This window comes from Humulus lupulus, chromosome 4 (assembly GCF_963169125.1).
Source record: "Humulus lupulus chromosome 4, drHumLupu1.1, whole genome shotgun sequence".
NCBI lineage: Eukaryota > Viridiplantae > Streptophyta > Magnoliopsida > Rosales > Cannabaceae > Humulus > Humulus lupulus.
This window is the reverse complement of record NC_084796.1, coordinates 164108529-164122140: the sequence shown is the minus strand read 5'-3', so window position 1 is coordinate 164122140 and position 13612 is coordinate 164108529.

Below are 13612 nucleotides of genomic sequence, written 5' to 3'. Positions count from 1 at the left end.
CACTTTGTGCGTGAAAAAATTGCTTGACAAGCTTTCCAATTGGCCTAAGCTCCTACTGCCGAACAAATTGCCGATTGTCTCACCAAACCTCTTGTCACTGCTCGATTCTAGGAGTTACGTTTCAAACTCACTGTCCTCGCTCGGCCTATTCGTTTGTGGGGGGATGTAAAATAGTGATTAATCTTTGTGTTTGCTCTAATTACATAATTAGTTAGACTTTCCCTTTTTATAATTACAGTGGGTTTTTACACGTTTTGTACAGAATTCTGTTACCCCTTGATATTGCTAAGCCAAGGCTCTATATATGTAGCCTGTACCTCATTCTAAAATTCAAGGAATACAACACTACTTTTTCCTTCACTGTCATTATCTTACACCAGAGTGCTCATCTTGAGTCATTGCCTTGATCGAGAGCTTCTAAATTTCCCAAATGATTGTGCAACTAAGAAGGTACTTTTAAAAGCTCTGTTTTTAGTATATACATTGTTTCTTTGTCACTCACAAATGATTTTTGTCTCTTCTTTTGCTAAGTTATTAATCAAACCTCTTCCACAATACTCTTTTAGATCATGCATAAGGCATATGATATGAATATATATATATAATTTTTTTTTCATTTTGTGATTGTTTTGCATGTACTGAAAGTATAAAAGTTTCTAGGAGCACTCTCTGTCCTACTTTGATCTATGTAATAATTACAAAAGAATGAATATTTCTATAGTGTATTCTCTCCTTAGTTTTGATTTTTGGGCTCTTGAGTGTATACAATAAATATGAGTGTTATATTGGTAGATTTTTGCTTTTTTTATTTATGGTTTCCTTTCTGCATTGATTAGGCTTGAATGTGTGTATTTTAACTCTGTACTGGGTTTGGTTGTCCTAATTAATATTTTAAGAACTCTTTGACCTTACTGTTCTTAAGCTTGCTTAGTAAATTTAATTATTTTTCATGTATTTATTGGGTTCTTTTCTTGTAATGCAAATCAGGTGTCAGTGAAAATGCCTCAATGGACCAATATTGTTGTGGTGTCCACGCCACGCCTCAATGTATTCATCTTTTTTATTTGCAAGGAAGCTAAGGGTACATTTGTTCAGATTTATCATACTTTGGGCCATATTGTTCATTAATTTAGGAATATTTGTTTCTTTCTTGGTATTGATTAAATGTATAATAAATCATGGATATTATATGATATCTCAGTGAGTATAAGTTTTGTAACTATGTCATTGAATTTATAAGTCTTATTATTTTAATCTATAAGTTTTTAGATTTTTATAAAAATAAATGTTTCATTCAAATCATAATTTTTAATTTAAAATAAATATAAATATACATTAACTTTTTAAAAATTTAAAATATAACTTTTAAGGGCATGCATAGCGCGTCCTAGGAAAATTATTTTAGGGCATGCGAAGAGATCCCTAAAAACTTTATTTAAAGGCACTCAATGAGATCTTTTAGGACACGCATTGCAAGCCCTAAAAATATTATTTTAGGACTTCCAAAGAGACCCCTAAAAACTTACTTAAGGGCACTCAACGAGATTTTTTAGGAATTGCAACGTGCGTCTTAAAAACATTCTTTTAGGACGCGCAATGCGGTTCTAAAAAGTGTCAGTTTTTAAGGCTCTCAAATAGAGGACTCGCGCTCCGTGAGTCCTAAAAACTTTTTTTGGGCTCGTAATGCGAGTCCTAAAAAGCTTGTTTTTGTAGTAGTGTCAACATAGAAAAATATGTGACCCTAGGGGGTCAGTATGAGAAATTGTCTAGAATTTCCCGCAGGGAAAAAGATTATCGCCAGGTCTTCAATGATGTCACGATGTTGGCCTGTAAGATGATCGGCGAGGGCCAAACATTGGCCCTGAGGACCCGAGCTCCTCTTTCAGTGATCCCTGAGCATCCCTCCTCTCAATAGGCTTTGCCAACTGTTAAGGACACTGACGAGGAAGAGGCTGAGGTGCCACTCGTTCGGAAAAGATGGGCTCCCGAAGCTTATCAAAGACCTAATCCTGACCGGGCTGCTTCTGGGGCAGCACCTGGCCCCTCCGGCCAAGGGAACCCATACCTTTTTAGGGAGTTAGATTGGGCTACTGCTAGCTTTAGGTTGATACATTTTAACCGCAACCAGCTAGTTAGTCGCAGCCCCACCGACTCGGACCTAAATGTAACTCTCCTTCAATGCGTGGATCGCTTAGTAGTACGTTACGGCCACAGTTATCCCAAAAACACCATTGTAATTGACAACACGCTAAACTTTAGATCTTCTATATTTGAAGAGTACAGAACCAACCTTAGGACTTGGCCTTCTCTGCTCTAGGGAGCATTTGCTCCTGAATTTAGGCAGTATGTAGACAAATCCAGCCCCGAGGAGGGACCTAAACCCCTTAGGATCTTAGAGATTGTATCCTTAGATTCCCCCTCCCCTCCGTTACTCCCAGGGTCAGAGGTCATGCTTAGCCCGACTCATACACCCGAGCTGGTGAAAATAGATTCCTCCCCCAGCGCGGAGGGTAGGATCTTTATTTCCCCCTCCTTTTTTTATATGTCTTTGAAACATTGCTTTTGTGAATTAACTCCCTTTGTTCTTTTCAGGCGAAGAGATGGAATCAACAAGTGCTCATGACCTAAGGACTGCCTTTCAGGCTAAAAATTCTGGAGCAGGCCCCGTCTTGAAGAGGCTCAGGGTGATGAAGAAGGCCACCCATAAAATGGGGGATACTACAAAATCTGTAATGCCCTACTTCATTAAAGTCGTTACTAAGTGAGTTTTAAACGTGCAATTAACTCGCTAATCGAGGTTTTAGGTTAAAAGTGTAGCTAAATTGTAATAAAAATCATATAATTTGAAAACGTACTCAATCATTGAAATTATAAAGGGTTAGACATTTGGGATCCCAAAATTACTGTTTAGAAATATTTACAACTCAAAATATGATTTAAGTCGACTAAACGACAAAACTCTGAATAATACATAACAACTCCCGAAATACCCCTAGTCGTTGCAGCCAGGCAGGCCAAACATGTAGACGTCGCTTCACGCTCTCTATACTCATGGTTGGTTGACCTTTCCCTTGCCCTTACCTGCACCATAGAGCACCTGTGAGCCGTAGCCCAACAAGAAAACTCACACAAACAATCAACATATGCATATCTATCAATCAGCATATAACAAAGCTGCCAACAGGCTAAACATATAGCGGCCATGCCGTCCCAGGCGCATTACCAGACCCTGGGTTCGCGGTTTATACCGTGAGGAGGACTCATGCATCCGAGAAGGGTCTCACCCTTGTGACTTGCACTTAGTATGCTTAACCCCGCTCCCGGCCCCTTGCAGTACTCGGCCTAGCACTCCACGTGCTTAACGCCGTTCCTGGCCCTTTGACCCAGCCTTGCCATTCTCGGCCTTCTCCGTTCATTCAAAGATAAGCATACATAGCATAATATCAATAACTACTTAAACACATACTAGACATAAACAATAGGGCTACGCCCTGCAATTCAATCACATAGGGTTGTGCCCTACAATACAAACTATAGGGCCATGCCCTACTCTACGGGTAAAACATTTTTCTTACCTGTGTCCCGAGCTTCTTGAGCATCGAAATCCCAAGCACAGTCCTCTAACCCGAGGCTCACTGAAAACCTAGTCACAACACACAAGTAACACTCTCGTTACTAACCATTTTATAATTGTACCCTGGAACCAATCCCGTGCTCTCAGGACCTCATGTTTCCCCACACAAGGTAGCGAAAGCGTCCCCCGAGCCCCCTGAGCCAAAACCCTAAAAACACAAATTCCCACATCCTGAAAAAGGCCTGGCACCACAGAACAATTCAATAGGGGTCGCGGTACCCAGCAAGGCTCCCCTATCCTGATTCAACCCAGCGCCGCGGCACAGAAGAACAAGGTTGCGGCGCTCATATGCGAACCCAGAAAACTGGGTTTTTCCTAAGACAAAACTCATCCAAATCACAACCAAGGTACAATTAAGTCCCAATTCGACCTAAAACTTCAAATAAAAGGTATGGCAACTCAAAAATACCAACAACAAACTCAAACACTCAACCAAACTCAAAAATCACCTACCAGTTTAAAACTCCACAAAACTTAAACCACCCTTCATAAAGCTTAAACCACACCAGAATATATACTTCAGAAATGCATGGAATTATTACCTCACGTAGGTTTTCGGCCCTGAGATGCTTTCAATTTCAGTTCCAAGCTTAAATCCTCTAATTTCCAAAGGTGAATCTTGCTAAAACTTCATCCCAAAGTCCACAAAGCAAAACACAATTCAGCTTACTATTATAGCACTTCCAGCATAAATCCAACAGATAAAAGAGTTCAAACTTACCCTTGAACCCTTGAATTTCTAGCCTAAGTCTCCCAAAATCAGGCACTCAAGGTCAAGCACTATGGAGGGAGAGAAGGAGAAAACCGAATGGGAGAGAGCTGAGAGATATTTTTGGTTCCTTTTCCTTCTTTTCCTCTGTTTGTCTAAAATGTTCTAGAGTCTCCAGCTCCCAATTAAGTATAACCTCTTGCCAAAAGTCAAGATTATCCCTTAAGTTAACTTAAGTCCTCAAACATCACCAAGGGTAGTTTAGTCATTTGACACATCCCGCTAAGTCCTCGAGTATACCTATTAATCTCTGTTAATCCCGGCATACTCAAATCATTACGAAATTACTACCCAATACTTAATAAATCCAAAACTCATATTATATACCCAAAATACCCCTAGGCTTCTCCCAAGCCGGGTATTTGAACCCGTTTTGACTTTCCAGCTAAACTGCTCCCTAGGACCGTCTCGGATCGTGCATCACAATTATATCACCACTCACATGTGGTTGCAATCACAATATACACAAATATTGCATTTATGCCCTTAGCGGGATAAAATTACAAATATGCCCCTAGCAACCCAAATGAGGCCCACATGCATATATAATTCACCTAAACATGCATTTCTAATCACATATTTATCAAATTCACATATTAACATAATAAATCAATTATTGCCCTCTAGGCACGCTAATCAAGGCCCTAAGCCTTATTAGCGAATTTTGGACGCTATAAAATCCCCTTCTAAGGGTAAAGACATGAGCTCCACTCGGGAGCCAGCTCTGGTTATTACTGTCGTCATTGGGCAAGTTCCTCCTCCTCCCCCTCGACACAGCCTCCACCTCCCCAAGTAATTCAAACCGAGGCCCCCATCATCCGAATACCGGTTGAGCCACAGGACCTAGAAAAGATCCCTGAGGCCTTTCGAGGTATAGTGTATGAGACAACGACTCATATGGTGGGCCACACAAATAAAGCCAGTGCGAGGGACCTAAGGGCCATAGAGGAGTGCAGCCCGGAGGATCTCCTCGAATCTATCATGGGGATGAACCTCACCGTGAGTCCTTCTCCCACATCTGATTCTTTTTTGTATACTGTGTTCTTCCTCGTTTTTTTATTTGAAATAGTTTGTTATTCTGCAGTCCATCCTAGCCCTATATCGAAGCATAGCTCGTGCTAAGCACAGAAACGAAGAGATTCGAGCCGAGCTGGCCACTGCCAAGGCCGCCCTTAATGTTCTCAAGAAAGTGAGCAGGCTGCCAAAGCTGCCTTGATAATTGCTTAGAAGAATGAGCATGCTGCTAAGGTTGCTCTTATCTCTTCTCAAGAAAGCGAGCAGGCCGCAAAGACCGCATTATCTGCCTCCCAAGCTCATACTGCAGAAGCAAACCACCGTGTAGCTTCAGGCCGAGATTGGTGAGTTCAAAGCGAAACTACTCGAGGCTGAATTAAAAGCCAAGGAGGAAGCGGTAGTGTCATCATCAACCATGGAGGAGATGCTTTACCATTGCTAGGCTTTCAACCAGGACAGTAGCTTCTCCTTCATGGAGCCCGGGCTGTGGGATCCATATCTTGCTAAATTCAAGGCTCAGATTTTGCAAGAGTCTTTGGAGATTGGTGAGGCGTCCAGGGCGGCGGAGGGAGATGGTGAGGAAGTTACTTGGGCGGGGCAATTTGACGGAGCCCAATGATCTAATGTATGATTTTCTTTATAATCATCTAACAATCTTTTGGTATTAAACAATTGCCTTCAGGCTTAGCTCAAGGTTATTTCTCCTCAATGTGACAATATATTTGTTTATTTTACTTCAATATATATCTAACTTGTGATCTATTTGTCCTTCCTTTATTATCTTCTCATGTATATGAATCCTTAGACTCTTGTACATTCGAAATTTTAGGGATCGACTTTTAGATTGTTGACGCAGTTCTTCGCCAACAGGTAATTTAAGAAAAGGAGAGAAAGGGATTAGTGCTAATAATGAACCGAAACAGATATGTGATCTTAGAAAATGAAATGGTGACTCAATACACGATTTTTAAGTGGTTCAAAGGTTAAAATCCTTCTACTCCACTAGTCGATATTATTGCTCTATTATGGGTATATGATTGCAGAATATTTTTTACAAGAGATAATCCAACCTTCATTTATTCCCAGGGTCTCCATATTTATAGGAGAAGGCACCTGGGAGTTGGTAAGAAGGCCATCCCGTGACCTTCTTACCTATCGTATCAACTCTGTGACATTCATGATTAATTCCTAAACCTGACACATGTGTGTGGTCAAATCAATGGGTAAGGAGATAATGGGCCGCACGGCCCAACCTAGTCGTGGGTGTCTGGATACGCACGTTCCTGCTGCGTGTTCGAGAAGTCAGGGGCATATCAGACACGTGATGTCTGATATATGCACGTTTACCTTGTGTGTGTTGACTTTACAAAGGGGTCGTAGCCTCCATATCCAGCTCGTACCACGAGCTAGACACTTAAATCGACCTTCGGCCTTCAAAGTCCGGACTCAAGTCTTAGGCAATCTTGGCGAACCTTTGGGGTTATCTCGATCTAAGGAGGTACGACCTTATGACGGAAGCTCCGGTTTTGGGGATGTCCACGAGATAATCATGATTAGGCCGCAGCTCAGCTCTCTAATCAGCCCGTGGGAAATTAGGGCGTACATCTGCCCCCCAAGCCCCTGCTCGTGGTATACAACGTCGGATAAGGCCACAGTAGGGGCTTTTAGGCTTCCCCATGAACTCTTCACATTCCACATCCAAGCGCCTGATACGTGGAACATCGTGGTTGGTGACGGTACGTCTTACAAGAACCGCATTTAATGGCCTAGCCTATGCCCAGCCGTCGTTTCGTATTTCGAGTGGAGGGCCTTGGATCCCACATCAGGGCCATCCAATGGCCCTCTATACGTGACCCTTCACGTATATAAAAGGGGTGGCCACCCTACGCATGGGTCACCCTTTTATTTGAAATTTCTCAGAACTTCTCTCCTTCTTCTCTCTTCATTTCAGAAGAAAAAGAAACCCTCTTCTTTGCGACCGCCATTCTCTGTTGCTTAAGAAACTCAGACGTAAGGATTTCTTCAAAGCTTTGGAAGCAAACACTCCGACGAAGCTCCCACCTAGGCGACGCCTTCATCCACCTCCCAACCAAACAATGTAAGTCTCTTGACCTTGTGTGGTTTGAAAATATCTTTCACTGTAGCTTAGGTAAATATTTACTGTAGGCGCATGCAAGGGTTTACTAGTTTTTGTGGGTATGAAGGGTGAAAGCCTTTTAGGTTTGGGTATTTTTTGCTGTAGGGAATCGTTTAGGAGTATGGTTTATAGGATGCACTTTTTGGGGAAAATTTCTGGGTAGGAGTTTTGGAATTTTGGGTGCAAAACCGAGTAGCTTAGGGGACACGCTTCACAGGCGGTTTTGCAATTTTTTCCTACTGAAACTTTCCCCCCAAGGAAAATTCTATTCTGACCCTCCTGACACACGAATTTTGAGTAATCGGGGATCTGTTGAGAGCACAGGCGCGTGTTCATTGAACCACGTGGTCCCACTCTCCACGGGCTGGGCTTACCTCAGCTCGTGCAAATAACATTTGATTTTTCCTCACGCTTAGGTCGTCTTTTCTGAAATATTTTCTTTTGTTCGTTAGCGACCAGATGGCACCGAAAAGGAACGCTCCCAAGAAGACCGTCGGCAGTTCAGCCTCATAGCAAGACAAAGGAAAGGCATTGATGACGGACTCCCCAATCCCCAACTTTGGGCCGGCAGTGGAGCAGGAGGTCGAGGTCGCCCCCGATGCCTTCTTTGAGGCGGAGAGGATCGTCTCAAAGGTCACCGACCAGGCGAAGATCAACAAAATCTTTCTCTCCCACAACATCGCCCTGGGGAGAACATCTGTGGTTGCCCGACCTCCCGCGGAAGGCGAGCGGAGCTGCGCGCTGCTCGACGAGGTATTCGCGGCTTGGAGCGGTGAGCATTTCAAGGCGGGGGCATTCCTCCCGCTGGACCAGTATTTCGCGGACTTCCTCAATTATGTGAGGTTGGCACCATTTCAGCTGCCCCCCCAACTCTTATCGGTTGTTGGCGGGGTTAAGCTATTTATTTTTGAAGCACGAGTGGGAGGTCCCCACTCCAGCGGAGATTTTATACTTTTTCTGCCTTAAGGCTAGCCCGGATCAGCGGGGGCGAGGTGACGGGTTTTACTACTTAACCCGATTCCCCAATACGGCTGCGGTCATCGAGCTGCCCAACCACCCCAATGACTTCAAGGATCAATTCTTCATGTCGACGGGGTTCAGGAATTCTGAGCTCCACTACTTCAATCATCCTCGTAAGTGTTTTTCATCCTTAGCTCGGAAGTTAAGTGTCGTTTTAGCTCCTTCCGTACCCCTTTCTGACTTAGACTAATTCTACAGCCATCTTCGCGAGGACAGAGAAATCAATGACCCTCGGGGCCCAATACGAGACGCTGGCGGGCTTGCCCCCCAGCGAGAAAGATTACCGCGTGCTCGTAACAGACGAGACGATGATAGCCTGCAAGCTGATTTTCCCAAATCAGACTTTGAACCTCAGGAGGCCCCGAGGGCTTCCCCCAGCCTGCGACACCAGACCCATCATCGTGGAGGAGGTCATGGGAGATGAAGATGAGGAGGACGAGGGTGACGAAGTTCCCCTCGTGAGGAATAGGAAGCGGGCCTTGGAGGTCGCCCAGAGGACGGGCGAGGAGAGGATCCAATCCGGAGCGGCCGCGGGTCCTTCTGGCCAAGGTAACCCTTACATGTTTAGGAGCCTAGATAGGGCCACAGCAGACCCCCGGCTAGCTAGGTTCAATCCTAGGCAGCTCGTCCATCGTCACCGAAGTGATCAGGACCTGAATACAACCCTGCTCCATTGTGTCGACCGGCTTGTGCTGGATTACCAAGATAGCCGGCCTAGGGGTACCGTAGTAGTAGATAATACCCTATCCTTTAGGTCGATCCTATTCGAGGAGTATGGGACTAACCTTCGGACATGGCCATCACTCCGGAGGGGTGTCGTAGCTTTGGGGCTTAGGCAATACGTAGAGGACTCTAGCCCTGAGTCAGCCTCGGACCCAGAACTTGCGCCAGCTCGGGAAGTAATCAATTTAGATTCATCTTCTAGCTCGGGGGGTAGGATTTCCTTAGTATGCTTATACTTGACTTTCTCTTTACCCCTTTGTTTTTGTCTCTGTATGGTTGCTAACCCGTACTAACCATGCTTTTGTTTTGACAGAAGAGATGTCTCAGCTCGAGGAGAGCCTGCGAGGTGCGGTCTTCGGGGGGAACGCCACAGCTGGGGCCGCTGGGCCAAGAATGAAGAGGCTCTGGACGTCCAAGAATGCCGCCGGGAACCCCACCAAGTCTCCTACAAAGGAGAAGGAGCAAGCCTCAGCTGCACAGGTCGCAGGAGCGGTTATTCCTGCCACAGGGGGAAGCAACATGCCTCCACCAGCTCCGCGAGCTCCAGCCGCCGCCCGGGATGCAGGAACGGAGGTCAGGACTTCGGCCATCGCACCCTCCGATGTACGCATCCCAGTCAATCCCCAGGACCTGGAGAAGATCCCCGAGGCCTTCCGGGGGACGGTGTATGAGTCGGCGAACTACGCCGTCAGCCACATATACAAGTTCACCGAGAAGGAGCTCCGGGCCATCGAGACACTGAGCTTGGTGGGCGTGCTGGAGTCTTCACTGTGAATGGCCATGACGGTAAGCTAACTAACTCTTTTGTGGTTTTTATCATTACACTTTGCCCTGCTTCTTCTTTCCCTTTTTTCTAAGGAAATTGTCTTTTCACCTTCGCAGAGCGCCGTTGCCCTTCACCGGAGCATCGTCAGGACCAAAACTCTGCTCGAGGACATGAGGAGCGAGCACCAGACTACCCTGCAGGCAGCTAAGGACGCCTTGGCGGCCTCGCAGGTCTAGTGGGAAAAAAAAAGCTCGAAGGTCCAAGAGCTCGAGACCTCTCTCTCCACCTCGCGGACAGACCTAGATGCCGCGAAGACTGAGGTCCAGGTCGCCCAGGCTGCCCTAGAGGCCGAGCGGACAACTTCGGAAAGGTCCATGGAAGATCTATTCTACCATTACTGGGCCTACAATCCATACGATGACTTCTCCTTCATGTCAGCGAGCCTCTGAGAGCGCTTGCTGGTGAAGTTCCAAGCTCGCCTTGATAAAGAAGCGCCCTCCGAGGCCGGGGAAGGCTCTGGCGCAGCTGAGCAAGGCGAGACGGCGACCTCCAAGGGGTCACCTGGCGGAGCCTAGGGCGTTTCTTCTCTTGTGCCCTTAACTATTTTTTAATATTTTTTTCTGTAACCTTTGCATGAGGTGCTTCCACCTCGAGACAATTTGATTCCATGCTTTCAATTGATCCTCCTTTTTTGCCTTTACGCGTTTTGGTTACAATTCCTTGAAAAGCTTAGTTCGCGCTAATCTTTATCCATATCTCGAGCTCTTTAGGAAGAACAACGATCAATAGATTTAAATCAACTTCTAAGTTTTATGACCCGGTTATGACCAGGAACTTATTTTGAAAACTTAGTTCGTGTTAACTTTTATCCATATCTCGAGCTCTTTAGGAAGAACAACGATCAATAGATTCAAATCAACTTCTAAGTTTTATGACCCGGTTATGACCAGGAACTTATTTTGAAAACTTAGTTCGTGTTAACTTTTATCCATATCTCGAGCTCTTTAGGAAGAACAACGATCAATAGATTTAAATCAACTTCTAAGTTTTATGACCCGGTTATATCCAGGATAGGACTTAGTTAGCATTAATCCTTATCAATATCTTGCATTTTTTAATAAAAACAACGGTCAATCGATATGAATAAACTTCTAAGTCATTAAGGAGACCTGGTTATATCCAGGTACCATATGCCCCCCAAGTAACTGGGGAAGGGTCTTTCGTGGTTACTTTAGATTACACTTGCAAACATGTACAAAAAGCTGATTCTCATTCATACATAAAAAATGGCCTTCCAGGCCTTACAAGTGAATCATTGATAATATTTCTTTAAATGGATGGCGTTCCAAGTCTGCGGGACTGCCCCTCCATCAAGCTGAGCTAACTTATAAGTTCCCTCCTTAATGATTTTGATGACCTGGTATGGTCCTTCCCAGTTCGGTCCCAAGACTCCATCTTTGGGGTCCTTACTGGCTAAGAAGACTCTCCTTAGGACCAAGTCGCCAATGCTGAGGGCGCGCTTTTTGACTTTGGAGTTGAAATAGCGAGTGATCTTTTACTGATAATGGGCGAGCTGGAGTTGTGAATCCTCTCGCCTTTCATCAACTAGGTCAAGGGAATTGCACAGGAGCTCGTGGTTGCGGTCCTAGTCGTAAGATTGGACCCTATGCGAAAGCACCTTAATTTCCACGGGGAGGACTGCCTCACTCCCAAAGGTCAGGGAAAAAGGAGTATGACCTGTAGGAGTCCGATGCGAGGTCCGGTATGCCCATAGGACCTGGGGGAGCTGTTCCGGCCAGACCCCCTTCGCTTCATCTAACCTCTTCTTGAGGCTCGCCTTTAGAGTTTTGTTAACAGCTTCGACCTGGCCATTCGCCTGAGGATAGGCCACGGAGGAGAAACTTTTAACAATTCTGAACCTTTCACAGAACTCGGTGAATAGGTCGCTGTTGAACTGAGTACCATTATCGGAGACAATCTTCTTGGGCAGGCCGAATCGACAGATAATGCTTTTAACCACGAAGTCAAGCACTTTTTTGGACGTGATCGTTGCCAAGGGTTCTGCCTCAGCCCACTTCGTAAAGTAATCGATGTCTACCACGGCGTAACAGACCCCGCCTTTTCCGGTGGGGAGGGCGCCAACCAAGTCTATCCCCCACACGACAAACGGCCATGGGGACGAGAACATCTTTAGCTCAACTGGAGGAGCTCGGGCAACTGCGGCGAATCGCTGGCACTTGTCGCACTTCTTCACGTATGAGATCGAGTCCTTGGACAGAGTTGGCCAGTAGTACCCTTGCCTTAGGACTTTTAAGGCCAAGCTTTGCCCCCCGGTGTGGTCTCCGCAAAAACCCTCGTGCACCTCCTGCAGGATGGCCTTTGCTTCATCTAGAAGAACACATCGGAGGAGAGGTAGGGTGTAACGACCCAAATTCAGTGTTAAGGCTAAGGGCCTGGAGCAGTATGCCTGGAGGGCATGATGGGATTTATGTGTGACTTTAATAAGTTTAATGCATGATTATGATTGATTGCACGTTGTATGGCTATTTGATTAATTGAGATGCATGACTACGTGGTTAGTATGCATGTTAGGTGAAATAATTACGCATGTGGACCCCGTTTGCATGATAGGGGTAAATTGGTAATTTTAGCCCGCTAAGGGCATATATGTGATAATTGTATTCTGTGAATTGTACCACGTGGGTGTGGTGTTAATATTTTGATGCACGTGCCGAGACGGTCCTAGAGAGCTAGTTAACTCAAGAGTCGCAACGGGATTTCTATACCCGGCTCGGGAGGAGCCTAGGGGTACCTCGGGAATTTTATGGTTAAGTTGAGATTTAGCAGGTAATGGTTATTGGAGATTTAGTAACCTGGGTAACCATTTGTTACTGCTGAGAGTAACAAGTTTTAGAAAGAAAATGGTAGATATGAAATAGAAATGAAAGGACTTAAGTGCCCTTGAGGTTTAGTTGGGAAAGGATAGGCAAGGAGGGGCAAAATGGTCATTTGGTTGGGAATTAGATAAATGGCAGCTGGGTTATATGGGGTACACGGTTTGGGGCTTAGTCATTTTGGTCATGGATTGGTTTTGTTAAAAATGAAGAGAAGAAAAACTAAAGAGAAGGAAAGTTAGGGCAATGAAAAGAAGAAGAAGAAGAAGAAGAAGAAGAAGAAGAAGAAGAAGAAGAAGAGAAGTGAAGGAGCTGAAATTTGGAGACTTAGGAGATGAATCAAGGGAGCTTAGGATGGGATTCTCTACTTAAGGTAAGGATTTATGCATATTTAAGTTTGATTATGTTTAGATTTGTGAAACTTAAAGCTTGAGTTAAGTTTTGAAAGTTTGAGTTTTGAAGTTGCTGATTTTTGCAATCTAAGGGTGGATTGTTGGGTATGTTTGTGTTTTGAGCTTGAATCTAGAGTTTATGAGTGGTTGGATGGTTCATTTGATGTTTGAAATTGATTTTGGGGTTTAGGTATTGGTTTAGGGTGATTTGGGGAAGTTGAAGCTCGGGAAAACGCGAAGGAAAAACCCAGAATTCTGGGTCT